Source organism: Phasianus colchicus, chromosome 2, assembly GCF_987193195.1.
Source record: "Phasianus colchicus chromosome 2, bPhaCol1.hap1.1, whole genome shotgun sequence".
Taxonomy (NCBI): domain Eukaryota; kingdom Metazoa; phylum Chordata; class Aves; order Galliformes; family Phasianidae; genus Phasianus; species Phasianus colchicus.
Genome location: NC_143437.1, coordinates 77,884,845 through 77,901,495, shown reverse-complemented (window position 1 = coordinate 77,901,495; position 16,651 = coordinate 77,884,845). Strand labels below are relative to the sequence as shown.

The following is a 16,651-nucleotide window of genomic DNA, read 5'->3' as shown; positions in this document are numbered from 1 at the left end:
GTATTAAATCTGATCCATACGTCCAAGTCAGTGTTGCTACCTCATGCAGCAAATACTATTTTATTGGCACCATCCATCCCCTTCTCTGATCTGCCATATTGAACCACACACCATCTGACAAGCGTAACTGAGTCACATTTAGCATACCTGGTCTCACAACAGCAAGTAGGACAGTTATTGGCTTGGGCCACCTTTGGAGCACTCAAAGACTTCTTTAAGACAATGCCTTCACCTTTCTGCACATCTGCTTTCAAGGTGGGAAGCCAGCCCCACAGCAGCACCACCACCAGCTTGGCTCCACCTATCTGTGTGCCCAGCACCTGAGCAGAAGGAACATTTCTTATCCAGCTGTTGCTGTGGGAGCTCCTTGCTGGGCCCCTCAGAGCCATTTTGCTGCTTTATCTTCTCACTGCAGTGCCCAGCATCCCACTTGCTCCCAGGAGGATGTTGAGTTTGTGAAGCTCCTGCCAGCAGCACAACAAGCAGGGCTGTCGCACGCTTTACTGCCACATCAATGGTATGAGCTGCAGGAGAAGAGCCAGGGAAACTTTGCCTGCACAAAACATAAAACATCTTCTCAGCAAAATAGAAAAAACAGCTGTTTTTTCCTGCAGCAAAGATGCATTGCATAGATAGAGAAGTCTGAATGACTCTAACTTGGGTACAAAGACGTCTGGACTTTTCTTGCTTAGGCTCTTCTTAGCTCAAAATTTCATGACTAAAATGTACGCATACAGACCCAGCAAACCCTTCCACCCTAGGAGTGACATCTAGGTAAAGAGCCTGATCTCTCTTTTCCTCTGGATCTAATTTGCCCTTTGTCTGGGAGCTACAACATCTCACAAAGAAGAATCTGATTTTTGTTTTTACTCTGAATCTAATTTACTACTCCAAGATTATCTGGAAATAAAAGGTCCCTTTCAGTCCAAACCATTCTATGACTCTGTGATACGCAACAAGCAATTTTGCTTCCTTACAAACTGCACTTTCCACACGCACTGCTGAAGCTGAAAGAAAATGTGGAGAGTATCTGAAATTCTAGAATGGGAGAACGGAGAGCAAAGAAGCATTTGTTTTTAATCATTTTAGGTAGGAAATCAATAATGTCAGATTATGATAGAAAGGCCAGTATTATGAACTAATAAAACCCAGGCAGTTATTACATGACAGTTACTGAAGGTAATTAATGTGCTGGGTACCTTCTCACATATTTTAAATAAATGAGCCTATTAAACTCATATAAAGAAACTTTTGCAGACTGTAACTGATTAAAGTTTTATTATATTGCCATAAAGACCAGAAATGCCTTAAAATTCATTGGGAAAAAAATTGCTAAGAATGAATAAAAGCTGCTAAGATACATCTGGGAAGGTAAAATAGCATTTAGCACAACTCAAAACCAACAGATTCACGCTGCTCTCTTCAGCAGCAGACAGAAACTGTCTGCAAGGTGGGTTCTCAGCTGTCTCATACTGCAGGTGAGCCTTGCAGCCTTTCCCTTGGTGGAGGAGCTTATTTGAGTGTTTCACAGAAGAAGAGTAGCCAGACAGCAGTTTGCAGGCATGCAGCACTTCTGAGATCTCTACCTTTACAGTTCAATATATCTGAAGTTACCCAACAGATGAAAAAGAACAAACTGACACAAGAAAAAGATCATGTGAGCTCAACTTCCTTTGGAAAGCAAACTATAAATGCAGAATGGACTTCTGCCTCCATTATCTACTTCAAAAAGAAAAAAAAAAAACAGTTTAGCCCAATCAGTAATATTTTCAATGGCACAGAGAGAAGCAGAGTTTTTAGTACAGAAAAGGATTTTCTTCAATAAAGGAAATTTTGAAAGGCCAAGATGCTATTACTCTATATTAGAAGAAAAAAGTTCAGTAAAGAAACAAGAAATCGCAATTATCTTTGATGCATGCCTCAGATAATTCCACTGACCTCAACAGAGCTGCATCTCTCAACCACTGATGTTTTCTTGTTTTGTTAGAAGACCAGACTACAAAGAGATTCACTAGCTCTGCCTTTGACTTCCCACACTGCGTGGCCAGTTGAGGCACCAGCTTGAGACCACACCTAATGGCACCCAGCATTTGCCATATTTTCAAGCCCTTTGGTGAGATAGAGCCTCTGTACATTTTGATTTGGAATGAGATGGTAATTTTGCCAGTAGCAGATAGACAATTACTGTGTAGACTTAACAGCTGTTTTCAAACGTTTCCAAATTTGTAACTTGGTTCACATGTCAAGCTGTTATCAGATTGCTGTGCTGAGCATTATCAGTACAGCATGCTTTAAATATCTAGACTGAGACAGCTAGAGAAAATGATCAGCAAATGGCATGAAGCAGATGTACAGTAGCTATAGAAACCACAGCTTACACAAAACAAATAAGCACGGACCATTACCTCTAATTTGGTTCACGTTCCTCCAAGTGCGTCATAACATCTGTTGTAAGGAATCTTGTAGGGAACGCTGAGAAAATATGTTGAATACAAATACTGCTGAATGAAGAATAAAGCCATTTCCAACTTAATGGTGCTAAGAAGGTATTTAAATGTACTAATAAAGAAACTAATGAGGGATGCTGTTGGTGCCAAAGCAAAACACTAGAGAAAATTAGCTACAGCAACCTGGAGCAACATACATTACATCACGCTAGCACAGGCTATAGGGTACAGCAAAGCAGTGTTGTAATTGCTTTAAGCATCAATTAAAAGAAAACAAAAAACTGCTAAGAAATTTGTACTATTCCAATTACTTCATGACATAAGACTGCCCTCTATGAAGACTCTGGTTTTCCTCCTGTGGACCTGCCTCTCTCTTTAAAAGTAGAGTTGAAAAGGAGATTTGCAATGAGGATTAGATTTCAGCCAACAGCAGTGACCTTTGCCTCTCTATGGCCTCCAAGGGTCTAGCAAGACCCTGTTACATTTCAAGAAAGACAAACTGGAAAGAAAACAGAAGAAGAAGATAGAAAATAAGGCATTTGAAGTAATGAGAGATTATGTCTCTGTCCTAAGGAACAGACAAAAGTCTTTCTTCTCACTGACCAAACTTGGGATCTCCTTGCTCTAATCATAGATCCAGCTACCTGATGCTCTGAAGAGCACTCTGATGCCAGGAAGGTGATTTTAGACACCCAGTCAAAATGTTGAGTTTGAAAACTAGCTAAGTGCGTGAGTAAACAAAAAGAGAAGTAATTTGGGAGCTAGAACCATGGATGATCATGAGGCTTTGCCCATATGTAGAACCACAGCCCTTTCTCAAGAATAGGTTGGGTGAATGAAGCAGGAATACTCATTGATCAGCAGTGGCACTAAATACTTGTTCTGAAAATGTTCTAATTACTTGCTGAAAGAGCTTATTGCACCTGTATTTGGTCAAGATGTTTTGTTGAATCTGTGCCCTTAAGAGCATTCAACCCACTGCCAGCATCTCTTCCCAGTATTAATGAGGATTCTTTGCAGAAGATCAGAGGAAAGCTAGGAGAGATGAGCATCCATACATGTGCTAAATCGTGTCTTCATGCATCAGCCAGCAAAATGAGAAATAAATATCAGGGGCTTAACTAGTTTCATATCAAAATACATCATGCAGACATCTCTATTGCATTGTCTGTTGCATCTTCTGTACTAAATAATCTCTTGAAGTCAATCATCAAATCTCAAGTATTTATTCAAAGGCCAACCTCAGATTCTAGACTGTGTCATTTTGGTTTGTAATATTGTCAGCATTGTGATGAATAACACTAATTTTCCTTGCATTTTCTAGGAGTTCAGTCTAGTAACACCTTGTTAAAATGTCCTATGACAGCACCCAGAGGCTTCATTGCACTAAGTGATAGACAAATAAACAGAAAAGAGACATTCTTTGTCCTCAAGTTTTAACAGAGAAAAGCAGCGTAGAAAGGAAGGGCTGCTGAGCATATTTTACAGATAAAAAACTGACATACAAGGACTTTCTGAAGATATCAGAACTTCAAAACACAGAATTTTCAAGAACACTTAAATGAGTGTTCCTACTCTGTCTATCTCCAGGAAGTCTGTCCTCAGTCTGTCAAGAGCACATCGTAATAAAATAAGATTTATTATTTTTTAGGATTTGTGACTAGGAGATTTTTCTAAAGGCTGCAACAAAATTTAGGATTTCCCAGATCATACCTTAAGTATACAGGGGACAGAGGTAAGTGTAAAGACTCAGTATAATGCAAGTATGCAAGATGCAAATGAAAGAAGTGATCAACTTCGAGGAGCCTTATTTTCCCAGGATTATCACTCGTAATAGTTGTTACAAACCTGTTTTTTTTTTGGTTTTTTTGCTTTGTCTGTTGGGCTATTTTGCAACTACAGTCCCAAATTCAGCATCTAAAGATTTGATTAGTATGAGGAAAGCTGAGAATGTCAAGTTAGAAACCTAACTTGACATAAATGTGGTGTTGGCTTTTTTTGTTTGGTTTCCCTAAGGATTATTGAATATATTTCTCAACTAAGTCACTCAATACCTTTAATGACATTTCCCCCTTACATTATTCATTTTTATTTTCATAATTTATAGAAGGAAAATTTTCCACCAAAGTTTAAATGAAATATATGCTATTCAACTCTTTTCATTATTCATTGAGCTCTAGCTTGCACTTTCTTTTTTACAAAAACAGTTCATCAAAAACAAAAGTGCTTGAGAAGAAGGGGGGCACTGATATAACAGATATAGCAAGGAACTGCAGAAAAAAATCTCACAGGTTCTTGCATTTTACCACTTGGAAGGTAAGCAAACCAGAATAAATATATAAGCTAGTTGGAACTTGCCACAAAAGAAAAATTCTGATTGATCACTCTTAAAGAAGACATGGAGTTCTTTTTCTGATAACTTTCACGAGTTCTGTGATGCCTGGTTTTGTTTGTTTGACAAGCCCTGGAGACAGAGTTAAGAAGAAGCTTGAAAATTTTGTCTATAAATTTTTATTTTTTATTTTTCACAAAAGTGAATTTCTAGCCTGCAAGGCAAGAGTCAAGAAATAGAAATTACCAAACAATTTGCCTGCAGAAACCAGAATGTTTAAAAGAAACCCACCACGTGATGGTCATGATTAAATAAAATGAATTTTACAACACCTTGGCTTCTGGGGAACATCTCAGTATATAATACAACAAGCAATCCCAACATTTTTGTTGGCACAAGTGCAGAACACTTCAGAAGGTTCTGCTGGCTTTCCCCACTATCTGGACATGCTTGTGGAGTGCTTCTCATCATTTCAGCCATAGGTACTTCTACCTGCAAAGTACTGGAGGGGTTACATCTATTAGGAATCCACTAAATGAAAATTCACTCATAGTGCAGATTGGGTGGAAGAGCACGACTGAAAACATTCCCAGGGCTGTGTCTGCAGAAGTGAAAACAAACAACACTATTCCATGAGAGGGTGTTACACGTGCCCCACTGAGAGAACAGGACACACCAAAATGTGCAGTCTTTCTTATCCTTTGGAAATTATTTGGTAATAATTTGGTTTTGTAAATGCTTATATTCATTTATTGTCGGCAGCTGGAAATAGTAAAGCATCTGAATGCAGGCTATTGCCAGACTTAAGCAGTATTTGAACATCCTCATGGTAAAATAAGCTTTTTTTCCTGCAACTAAATGAAATTTCCTCCATTTCAGTTTTTATCTCTTGCTTTCTGTCTTGTCACTGGGCCCTAGTAAACAGACCTGACTCCATCATTTTTACACTTTCTATCAGGTATTTACACATATTGCTGGAGTCTTCTTTTATACAGGCTGCACGACTGTCTCAACCCCTTCATATGTCAGATTCTCCAGGCCTTTCATCATCTTCATGGATCTTCACTGGACTCTCTCCTGTATGTTGGTGTCTCTCTTGTAATGAGGAACCCAGACCTGGACTCAGTACTCCAGATCTCACTGTGCTGAATAGAGAAGAAAAATCACCTCCCTTAATCCACTGGAAATGCTCCTCCTAGGGCAACCCAGGAGGCTGATAGCCATTCTTGCTGCAAGCGTGTGTTACTCACTTATGGTCTACTGGTTGTCCATAGACTTTTCCTGTCAAGCCAGTTGGACAAATCTTGTATGGAGACACTGGGTTATTAGCAGCTGTGACTTCACATCTCACCTTGCTGAGCTTAAAGAGTCTCCTCAGTTTGTCTCTCCAGCTCATTAAAGATATTCCAAATGGCAGCCTCTAAACTAAGAGGCAGCTTCACAAGACATCGAGCCTATAACTTCTACTTAGCTTCTCAGTGAGAGCTAAAAGCTTAAATACTTCAGTGGATCTGGTGTCAACTTCTTGCTTTTTCATGAACAGCCTGACGGGAAAAAGCATATCAATCATTCAAAGCTGCTCATGGGATGTTGGAGACCCAGGCCCAAGGTCCTACTCTGCCTCACAGGCTCCTGATAGGGCTGTTCCAGTTCCTGTAACATTAACATGTTACAGGTCTTCTTGATCCCAGAGGAACAAATCAATCATTAAGTTAGGACTAATTCTTCTATCAGTATCAGTATACTCCTACCTTCGTTTTTCTTCTCAGAAGAGCTGGAAGCATGTCAGATCACACCCTTTGGACACGGTCTGACATTGCAGAGGATTCTTCTCAGGGGCAGGTGATTTTTTTCCCAACATTTCTGTCTTGAGCCTACATAGAAATAAGAGCAGCACAGAGTGTATATTCACAAGGAGGTAGAGCCTTGTAAAATCTTTCTGTACTTGTTCTTTATTCCTTATTTTGGCTCCAGACTTAGCCATTAGAAGCAAGTACAATCAAAACAACTAATTTTTAATCACGTAATGAGAAATAAACATTAAAAAGGGAGTAATTCCTCAAGATGTGCAATACAGAAAGGACTTTTATAATTAAAAAAATGTTTTTCTCCTTAGAGTGATGTTTTGTTAGGAAAACATTATCTAGTATGCCAGCTTTGGTAGAAATAGTGCCATTATCACTACCGTGCACTATTTTTGTCCTGTTAGCTATTTAAAGTGAGTTTGACAGAGGAAAAATATGTCCACTAGGCAGACAGAACAATTCTAGTTCAAATAAATAAATAAATAAATAAATAAAATTGCTGGTCACAAATCAGATAGAAGTGAGGAAAAAATTAAATTCCACAAAAATAGCTCCTTAAAAAAATACAGCCATATAAAAATACGGAAATCAATATGAAATGCACATATTAAATTAATTCCACATAGTTCTTTATGCAATTTCCTCTTATGTAGGAAACTGGAGAGTTGGTTTATTTATATGTAGGCCACTCCGAAAGTAATGCCTCCTACTTATTTTCATGGGAACTATGACAAAGAGGACAATGACACTGTTTGACGGTAAATTCTCAGCTAAAACCACTGTTTCTCAGCACACTCACAGTCACTATTAACTATGCATTCAACAGCAATGAACAAGAGCCTGTGTGCTGCACTCCTCAAAATCTGCACCAGAAGAAGTGACCCACTGTTTCTGTTCCCACTGCTGAATGCACCACCCACCACCTCACTGTGCTCACACCCACCGTTTGGTTCCCATAAGCATTCGTCAAGATTCAACGAATGTCAGTGGGTGCCATTTTTTCCATGCAGAGGAATTCAATGACACACCTTTGCTTCATCCACTCTTCCATGTCAGATGCCGTGTGGTCAGACTTCCCCTCTGCTGCAACAAAATAAGAGAATATTGTCCTGCAAGTCTACACTGCACTGTCCTACCATCAACATTCACCTCTGACATCATGGGCCAACAGATTACAACTGGAGGCATTACATTCAGAGCAGCCTTTGTACATAGTGGCAACTACCTCTTAACAATTCAAACCCAAGATACATTTATATCAGTTACCTGGATTTTCTAAGCTCTACTTCATTATTCTCTGAGGGCCTCAAGGAACAGGGGGCTTAATTGATATTTCTTTCAAAATGAACTTTATATTGGTGTTCATTATCTGCACTTTAATATCTCTAACAATTCTTTTGCAGAGAAATCTGCACAAGTTGGTCTGCCAAAACCATTTTAATGATGTAAAATTTTCCTCATGCAGCATACTGTACACTTCATCGCTGCTCTTTGCATACTTAATACTTCACATATTGTTAAAGCAACTAGTAACCCAGCCAAGCTGTAACAGTGTTGCTGTCCCATTGATTTACATGAGTATACAAAGGAAACCACAGATTGTTGCTGCCTCCAGCTCTGCTTTTTAGAACAAAAGTTACCACACCATAGAGTTAGAGCTTGATCTTGTCACTTGCTCCATGTTCAATTACCTTTGTAAGTCCAGCTGGTGACCCAGGTAAAAAAAACAAAACAAAAAAAAAAAAACACAAAAAAAAAACCAAAAAAAACCTAACAAAAAGAATAGATTTCATGTGGCCCTGTACTTAGCTCAGATTTTTGAGCCTTTCGAAGGAAAACATGTTTTCAGACTATTAATGGTGTAAGAACAAAGCTCCTGTAATCCATTTTTATATTTCTATGAAATGTTATAGTATCTAATGGTGTTTGAGATATGCTATTACTCAAATGAAAACAGTATTTAAGAAGTACTTGCCTGTGGAAAGAAGGAGAGCTACTTTCTGAGGTACTGACACTTAGTTTATCATCTTGAACTCATCTTGAGTTCACTCTGTTCTGCTTCTCACTGACTCATATATTTCCCATGGAAGATTTATGTTTTAAACACATTTACAGGCCAGAAAAGTTAAGCCAGTGCGTTCTGTAACACGTACCTTATGTGTTTTCAGTCTGGTTTCCCAGGGGAATGCAGACTATGCGATCTCGCTGTCTCAGCCCATCCATCCATCATGTGCTGCCTACAGCCTGGTCTGGCAGAAAGGTAAGATATCAATGACAAATAATTTCCTACAAATTTCACAAAAGACTGAGACAGGGCAGATGAGAAAGATCTAAATTAATGCCCTGCACAGAGGGAAAAGCTTTGGAGTGAGTCTGTTATTGTAAACAACCCGTTGGGAACAAATCTACCATACGTGTGCAGTGTCAGCATATGTATGGAGAAGGGGCTGCAATTAAGACATAAGTGTATCGTGAACATGGGAAGACAGGTCTCTCTGGTCATTTTTTCGCCACTCTTCGTCTAAAGGAAGAGGTAAAATAGGGATAACAGGGGAAGCAAGGCTAGGATTGGAGGTGATGTCATGGCAGGGGTAGGTGCAGTGAAGGAATGAGACACTGAAGAAAGGAAATCCATATGAAGGCTTCTGCACTAGCTCTGCTGGTTCTAAGGCAGTTTGTTTGCCTAGAATCATAATGGGAATTACTCCTGTGTTTGCTGTTTTAATACAATATTCTTGAGTATATCAGGGCAGTGGAGGAAGAACCCAAAGCTATGGAATCTATTAGCATGAATTTTGCTGGAAATGCTCAGCACGAAACAAATATTAGATTCAAGCCTCTTGAGGGGAAATAGAGCCACATTTGAAAATGTATTTTATATGTGCTCTTTATTATACTGTAGTTTCCTAGACACATTTCACTCCCAGAAAAAAAAAAAAAAAAGAAAGAAAGAAAGAAAGAAAGAAGAATAAAATCTGCAGATAGTGCATCATTACAGAACCTCAGAGACTAAAAAGATTCAACATTCCTATTAACAACAGCAAATAAAGAGTGATCGATTATATTAAGCCCAATAACTTGGGTTCTGCTAAAGTATATCTTTCATCCATTTATAATCTGAAGTTATCTAAAAATTAAGAATCCATTACCAACCCTGGCAATTTGTTTCCCATTGATTACTAGTAATGAATGTTCTTCATTTCTCATTTGAATTTAACAAGCCTGAGTTTGCAGCCATTCCGTCTTCTTATGCCTGTGTCTGTCAGGATAAAGAACCTTTAGGGCCTTTACTTCCCCTCCTCAAAGTACACTGTAATCATATCTCTCCCAAGTTTTAATAAACTAAGCAGACTGAGCCTGTAACTACAATTCTCTTCCTCTTAAATCATTTCATGGCCCTCTTCTGATCAGCCTCCAACTTCTCAACACATTGCAAACAAAGTGTGAGCAGCTCATCTCACCAGACTGCAAACCTGTGAAAGGATCCCTTTGCAATCACCTCCTGCTAGAAGATAATTCCTCTCGTCTCAGCTCACATTTCTATTTCCAGATGAGACAAATCTTTTCTAAACTACTGCTGTGGAATCTCAGTCTGTTATCCTAATGGCTGTACTCACCAACACTGTGTGCTGAAGTAAAATTGCATCTTACTAGGTCTCCTATTTCTTTGCTTGCATAGCCAAAGTGTGCCTTAATCCTTCCTGCATCAGCACAACTTCAGAATTTCATGTTGAATCACCTGCTCACCATAACCCCTAAATCCTATTCAGAACTCTGTGCCTGACCTATGTTCTTTACTTAGGTCAAGTTATTGAGTTGGTTATAGCCATCCAGAGGGTTGTCAGGAGACTCAAGCGTATTACAGTACTGAACATGGTAACAGATATAAATGCCACAGAAGGCAAATGAACAACAAAGTTTGAATCCAAAAGTAGCTAGATTGTTTATTTCCAAACACAAGGTAGTATGGTCCCTCTGATACACAGTTTCATCCTTTCATTTCTGTCACAGCTCCCTGCTATTTCATTCCTTGGCTAAAGACTGAGAGAGTTGATGTGTTCCTGTCAGTGTCTTCATCCAGCTTTGGAGCAAAGAATTAATACTTTAGATTGGCTTTGCATACTAACATTTTTAAACAGCTTCTGCAGCTGTTGCTGGAGCTGCCAAGACAAGACCAAACAAGCAGAGGCACCAGGAGTAGAATTTATCTATGTGTTATACTACACCTGTAGCTCATATACTCAGATATTTATGTTCTCGCAATAGCACCTCATATTTATGGGAGAGTGTTGGCTTACAATCATTAGGGGAAAAAAAAAAAAAACAGCAAAAAAAAATCCTCCACTTATTATACCACTTTTCCTGTTAAAATATACTCATTGTTATATCCCAGGACTCTGTTCAAACCAAGATCTTGATTCTTTAGTCTAGTGTGCTTACTCTTAAACTGTCAGCCTTTGTATATATGCGTTAATCTGTGACACAACTCTTCACGTGACTTAGATATAACTATCGAGGAATCCCAAAGGCTACATTTCTTAAGTAGAAACATTTATCTAAAGTTACCTGCTTTTCTTCATGGTAGTTAAGAGAAGGCTATAAAACCAAGGCATTAAAACACTATTTAAAAATATAAAAGTTATACATATCACAAGTGTAGGTGTATGTTTCTGTATCCCATCGATCCAGTTGGCCCCAAAGCCTTAGCTCTATTTTACCTCTAACTCGTACCAGACAAATGGTTACATTAGACATAGTTAGTACAGGCAGGCACCCACTTACATTGCAGGGCATCAATAAAAATTCTTTCTTTGACCTAAACTTACATAATAGATACAGCTTTCTGCAGAGAAAACCCCAGTGAGAGTGAAAATACAAAAGGTCTAGAAAGGCGAAAGTCTGCTTTTTCTAACATTTGGAAAAGATTCAAATTCATCAGGCCTGAGGCCAAGCAGGATTATGAAGTTTGGGGGTGGTTTTTTTTTTCAAACACCAGGTACCACTCCCATAACAGAAACTCAGCCTTTTCAATACAAAACTACAAACACTTGACCAAACAGCACATAGGGCATCAAATAGTGTGCATGGGGTCAAGCTGGCAAACCTTGCTTGTTTGCTTCCAGTTGGCTCAGTAAGTAAATAAAAGATTACAAATTATTTTGAATTGCTATGGAAGTACCTGCATTTCTATACAAGAATAAGAGTATTTAATCTGACCCCAGATTAACAGGCAAACTAATTCTTAAGACTGTTAACTCTTTAAAATATGTATATTTATAACGGAACTGTAGCTTCACTGAATCCTACACAGTGTTCTCTTCTTGTCTGTGTAATTTTTTTATTTAATACTCTAGAGAGCTGTTAAAATACTTCCCTTTCCATTCCTTCAGATACCATTTGGTGTCTGAGCAACACAAATGCCAGCTCACTTCAACAAGACATTGCCTTGCTTACTAGTTCTCTTCCAGTTGCTCATCTTCCCTCCAGCTCCACATCATATCATAGTCCAATGCTCCAGACACCTTCAGGCCTTAGAATCAACAGCACTGGAGCACTGCTTCCTATAACAATATATGTGCACAGAAGGTTCACAACCAACATGCAAAATTTGTGGCTGATTAGCCCAGTCCAGTCAGCACTAATAGGAACAAGAAGGCTCTGGTCAGGTTCTGATGAAAAACACATGGTTGCAGTGAAAAGGCATGGTTCCTATCCTTGTCATCTTCATCCTTGACACCTGTGGTATTGGAGGCATCTCTATGAGGCACAGCCAATTAGGGCCTCATCACTGCTTTCAATGGTTGGGCTCTGTGGCAAGCTTTCCCTGTTCTTTTTGATTCTTCTGTGTTTTTTGTTGTTTGTTTATTTTTTAAACAAAAGTCCCCAAACTGAATTTTTATCTTTACAGTCAGCATACTTTACCAGGTGCTAATACCATTAATAATAATTATGTATGTGGACATGCCTCAGCATCTTTTGTGCATCCGTGTCTCCCAGTGTGCTATTTTTTCCTAGCAAACATTAGTGAATGCCAAGAGAAGAGTACAAAAAGAGAAACCTGGAGCAGTTTTTCTTCAGAATACCTTCCTAGGCACAATAATTAGTGGTTTGTGAATTTTCCTGTACCAGATATTCTCAAGTGGTATGATTGCAAGTAGAAGTCCTTGTTGGATTTTTCTGCCATACACTTTTCTGATGGGTTTTTAGACCCCATTCAGCCCTGCAGTACATCCTATGCAAACTTTTGGTGCATCACTTTTGTACAGAATTCATTTCTACATGTATTGTGACCAGTACTCCCTTTTGATTTTGTTTGAACCTGCAATTTCTCATCTTCTGGTGCTCCTAGTTGTTGTACTGGAAGAGACCATAAACCACAGCTTACAGCCTTCTTCATGCACTTCTTGCCCTACAGGAAGTGCACAGCTTGAGTGAGGAGAGAGGTAGTTCTGCTGCAGTAAACCCCCAAACAGGCATGTTTGAGAAGGGAAATTCAATAGGCAGAAGAAGGTTCAGCATTTTAGGCTAAGATTAGGAATGTGCAGTTTACTCCAGCACAATTGCAGGACTATATGAAGCCTCACGCTGAATGTGGCACCGCTATGCACGGGAAAGAGTATAAATGTACATGGACACCCATGTGAATGCACGCAGTAGGATTTAAGTACTAATAATCTCCTTTCCCATCTTATAGAGAAACCCAGTTTTGCAGTCCTTTTGGTTGTTTCCTTTTTCCCAGAATAAAGAACAAGGCCTCAGAAGTTAGATTTGATAAGCAAGGACCTCCATAACCTGCCTATAAGCTCAGAGAATCAGTCGGCTGAAAATTCAGACGGTAACTGTCATAATGTCTAGAACACTGGTGTGAGCATCTGCACATGTAGATTCTTGACATATATCTTCAAAGGAGGCAGTGTGCATGGAAGGGTGTAATTTTGACAAGGAAACCTTGCATACATGGGAAAGGAAGATTGTGTATTTCAGAGGACTGTCATTTGCACACAGCGCCAAATTGGAAGTGTTTAATGTTCTCACTTGCAGCCATATAAAAAGCTAAACAAGCCGAATACGTCAAGAGAGTCAGCACTTCCCTTATTAAAAAAAAAAAAAAAAAAAAAAAAAAAAAAAAAAAGTTTAATTATAAATAGATTGTAAAATGTAATTTTAGTCATGGCGTAGTGGCTGAGCAATAAAAGGTGATAAAGTTACACTATAACATCTCATAATTGCATCTCAAATGCTCTAAGTGCAAAACTTGTACAACAGATGAGTTAAAATGCGAGTTTTGCTTCCAATTTGGCTTTTGTTGGTTTAAGCCTCCCCTGCAGCAACCTTTAAATCTATATTTTCTGGTTTAATTAACAAAAGAAATAATATAGCACCTTCTACATCTCAGCATGGAAATGAGTTTTGCAAACTGCTGTTATTAGTAGTTTTGCTAAGTTTGTATCACATCTCGTGAGTAAAAATAGCATACTGAGCTCTGCAAACTGCCAGAATAGAAATAGGCACTTGCTATCACTTAATCTTCTCCAAGCAAAATGGATTAAAGCTTTGTCCAAAGGATGTCAGCACATACTCAGCACACCACGGTTTCTGAGAATCAGGTCCCTACATCTTGGCCAAATTGATGGATATTTTAATCAAGGAGATTTACATTGGAGAGCAGCTGAGTATAAAACACTCTCATTTGTGCAGTTAACAGACCCCCAGGAGGGTGCATGTATTTAAAAATTAGCACACTAAGCAGATCCCACAAGCAGCAAGCAAATGGAAAATGTTAAGATCTGCAGCATCAATGTTGCTATGAGGTGAGCTAGTTTTGTTGTCTGCTCATCTCCTACATCGTCTCATCATTTTGGTTGGCTCCATTTCCCAGTCTGAACTATGTATCTAGTCCAGCAGTAAGACATCTCATCCTAACCATCTTAAATGACACGCTAACCAGCTAATGGCAGGCTACATGTCAACTTCTTCCTTGGACACTGACCTCAAGTTTCCCTGTAGACTTCCCAAATGAAGAAAGACAGCTGGAGGGCAAATGGCAAAACTGAAAGCGTATCTCACTGTGAGATACAACAGGTTTCTACCTAGAATGATCATCCAGTGGTCACAAGCACCTTATCTTTTCCTGCATAGGAGGGTGAATGTAGTATTCACAGTTTCCCTGATGCAATGGGAATGGTCCAAGGTTCCATAGCTTTCAGCTAGTGGGGGTTATAGCACTTGAAAAGTGTAGTGTGGAAAATAGAAAAGACATAAAAGAAAACTAAGAGCCAGTAGTTTATATAAGCAATTGACGAAGTCACTGAGATGCTCTTTGTATGCATTTCTAATGCACTCATTACCATAATAGCATGAAAACAATTTCTTTTCTTCTTTTATTTTTACTGTTATAGTTATCATTTATTTTTAAATGGAGCTATATCAGCCTATTTCATATAAGATATTATCTCTGCTTACAAATGTTACCTATTTGGGCAAGTAAAGTTTGTAATTTAGAAAAGTTTGATCTTCAGGGGATCATAGTTCCATCCACAACATTGCTACATACAGCCAACACAACAGACAAAGAGAAACTGTACCCTGTGGCAGATTAACACAAAGTGAGTTCACTGAAATCCCCCAAGTAAACACTGCTTCAGGTTTTCACCAACGAGAGCATTTGGAACCAGTAGCCACGCACCCATATCGCATCTTTCCTACACAAAGAAGCTTGTGCAGGAAAGGGCTTTTCCATCCTAGATGGGATACATGCCCAGTGAAAATGGAAGAATATACTTTACCTAAACAATATGCCTGGACTAGGGGAAGGATTTCAGTTCAGTCAGGCACATCTTTCCCACTGCTACCTAAGGAAATCAAGTCTAGATTAAAATACCATAAAGCAGTTCTATACTGATCATTAAAATACACTCAGAGAGACAAAGTGGTAAGACATTTTGAGTGTGATTGATTCCTTATGAGTCTCTCCTCTGTTCATTCTACTCAATATTTTCATTAATATCCTAGGAATCATTAAACTTCAAATTGTAGAGCTGAAACACAGTTAATGACCAGCTATAGGGGTGGCAAAATTTGTGAAAGATCAGACTAGACTTTGAAATAATTTGGCAATGTAGTTGCCTAAAATCAACAGGATAAATTCATCCCATCTTTGCCTCAAATACACTGTGAAGGCATTATTCCTGGCAAGCTATTACAGAACAAATCAATGGGCATAACAGTAAGCTAGACAGCTGTGTGCCAGTGAGATTGTTTATAGGGGTTACAAAACTGGTATGGATACAGCAATCTAGCAGAAAGAAGGCAACTTTAATTTTGGGAACAGAAATGGAGCATGTAATAAGATGGAGGTGTTTCTTCTGTTATACAGAATGCTAGCAAAGTGTTACTTGGGGAACCATGTCCAGGATTCTAAGCCAGAAAAGAATACAAGGAAATCTGAGCAATAAGTGGTTTGGAAAAGGAGACCTATAGAGAAAAAAATATAGAGAGATCAGAAAGGATTAGGGTTGTTCAGTATAGAAAATGAAAAGACTGTGAAAGGAACTGAAAATATTCTGTAATTGTAAAAATTGTTTCAAATTGTTCTTTCCAACTTTGCAATACTTAGGGCTTCTTAGTGATGAGAGTAGTGAGAAGGCAGTATAGTCACCCCAGGAGATTATGAAATCTCCATCATTTCAGAAGGATCAGGTTATGTTGATATTAGTAACAGCAATATTAGAACAGAGGCCTGGGCACTCTGACATCTCCCCTGATGACTGCCCCAGTTGTTCTGGTTCCATTAGCATTCTCCAAAGAATTCCCAAGTGAGGTCTGGCATTTCATATGGGCCAAGGAATACTCAACAGACAGGTTCAGTGGGAGCATCCTATGTGGCAAGGCAGGAAAGCTTCAAAGTGTGTTTATGTAGACCATTTGTCCCAGGCCCAGAGAACTGGACAAGGAGAAATAGTTTCAGACTGAAAGGGAAGATTTAGACTGGATATTAGGAAAAAAGTTTTTTACATTATGAGTAGTGAAGCACTGGAATGGGTTGCCCAGAGGTAGTGGATGCCCTC

At 38.9% G+C, this 16,651-nt stretch overlaps 1 long non-coding RNA gene across 6 annotated transcripts; it reads right to left on the bottom strand.

The window, feature by feature from the left end:
• Nucleotides 1-347: 347 nt before the first annotated feature.
• LOC116240590 (uncharacterized) lies at nucleotides 348-12,189 on the bottom strand. Of its 6 annotated transcripts, none has more exons than XR_016464798.1 (5): nucleotides 12,039-12,189; nucleotides 8,738-8,833; nucleotides 7,613-7,667; nucleotides 6,531-6,653; nucleotides 348-553 (listed from the first exon to the last, which is right to left on the bottom strand). It is a non-coding gene; the product is annotated as an uncharacterized LOC116240590 (long non-coding RNA). The 6 variants fall into 6 exon arrangements; XR_016464796.1 differs by lacking the exon at nucleotides 348-553 and adding an exon at nucleotides 4,943-6,432; XR_016464795.1 differs by lacking the exon at nucleotides 348-553 and adding an exon at nucleotides 4,943-6,323.
• Nucleotides 12,190-16,651: the final 4,462 nt, after the last annotated feature.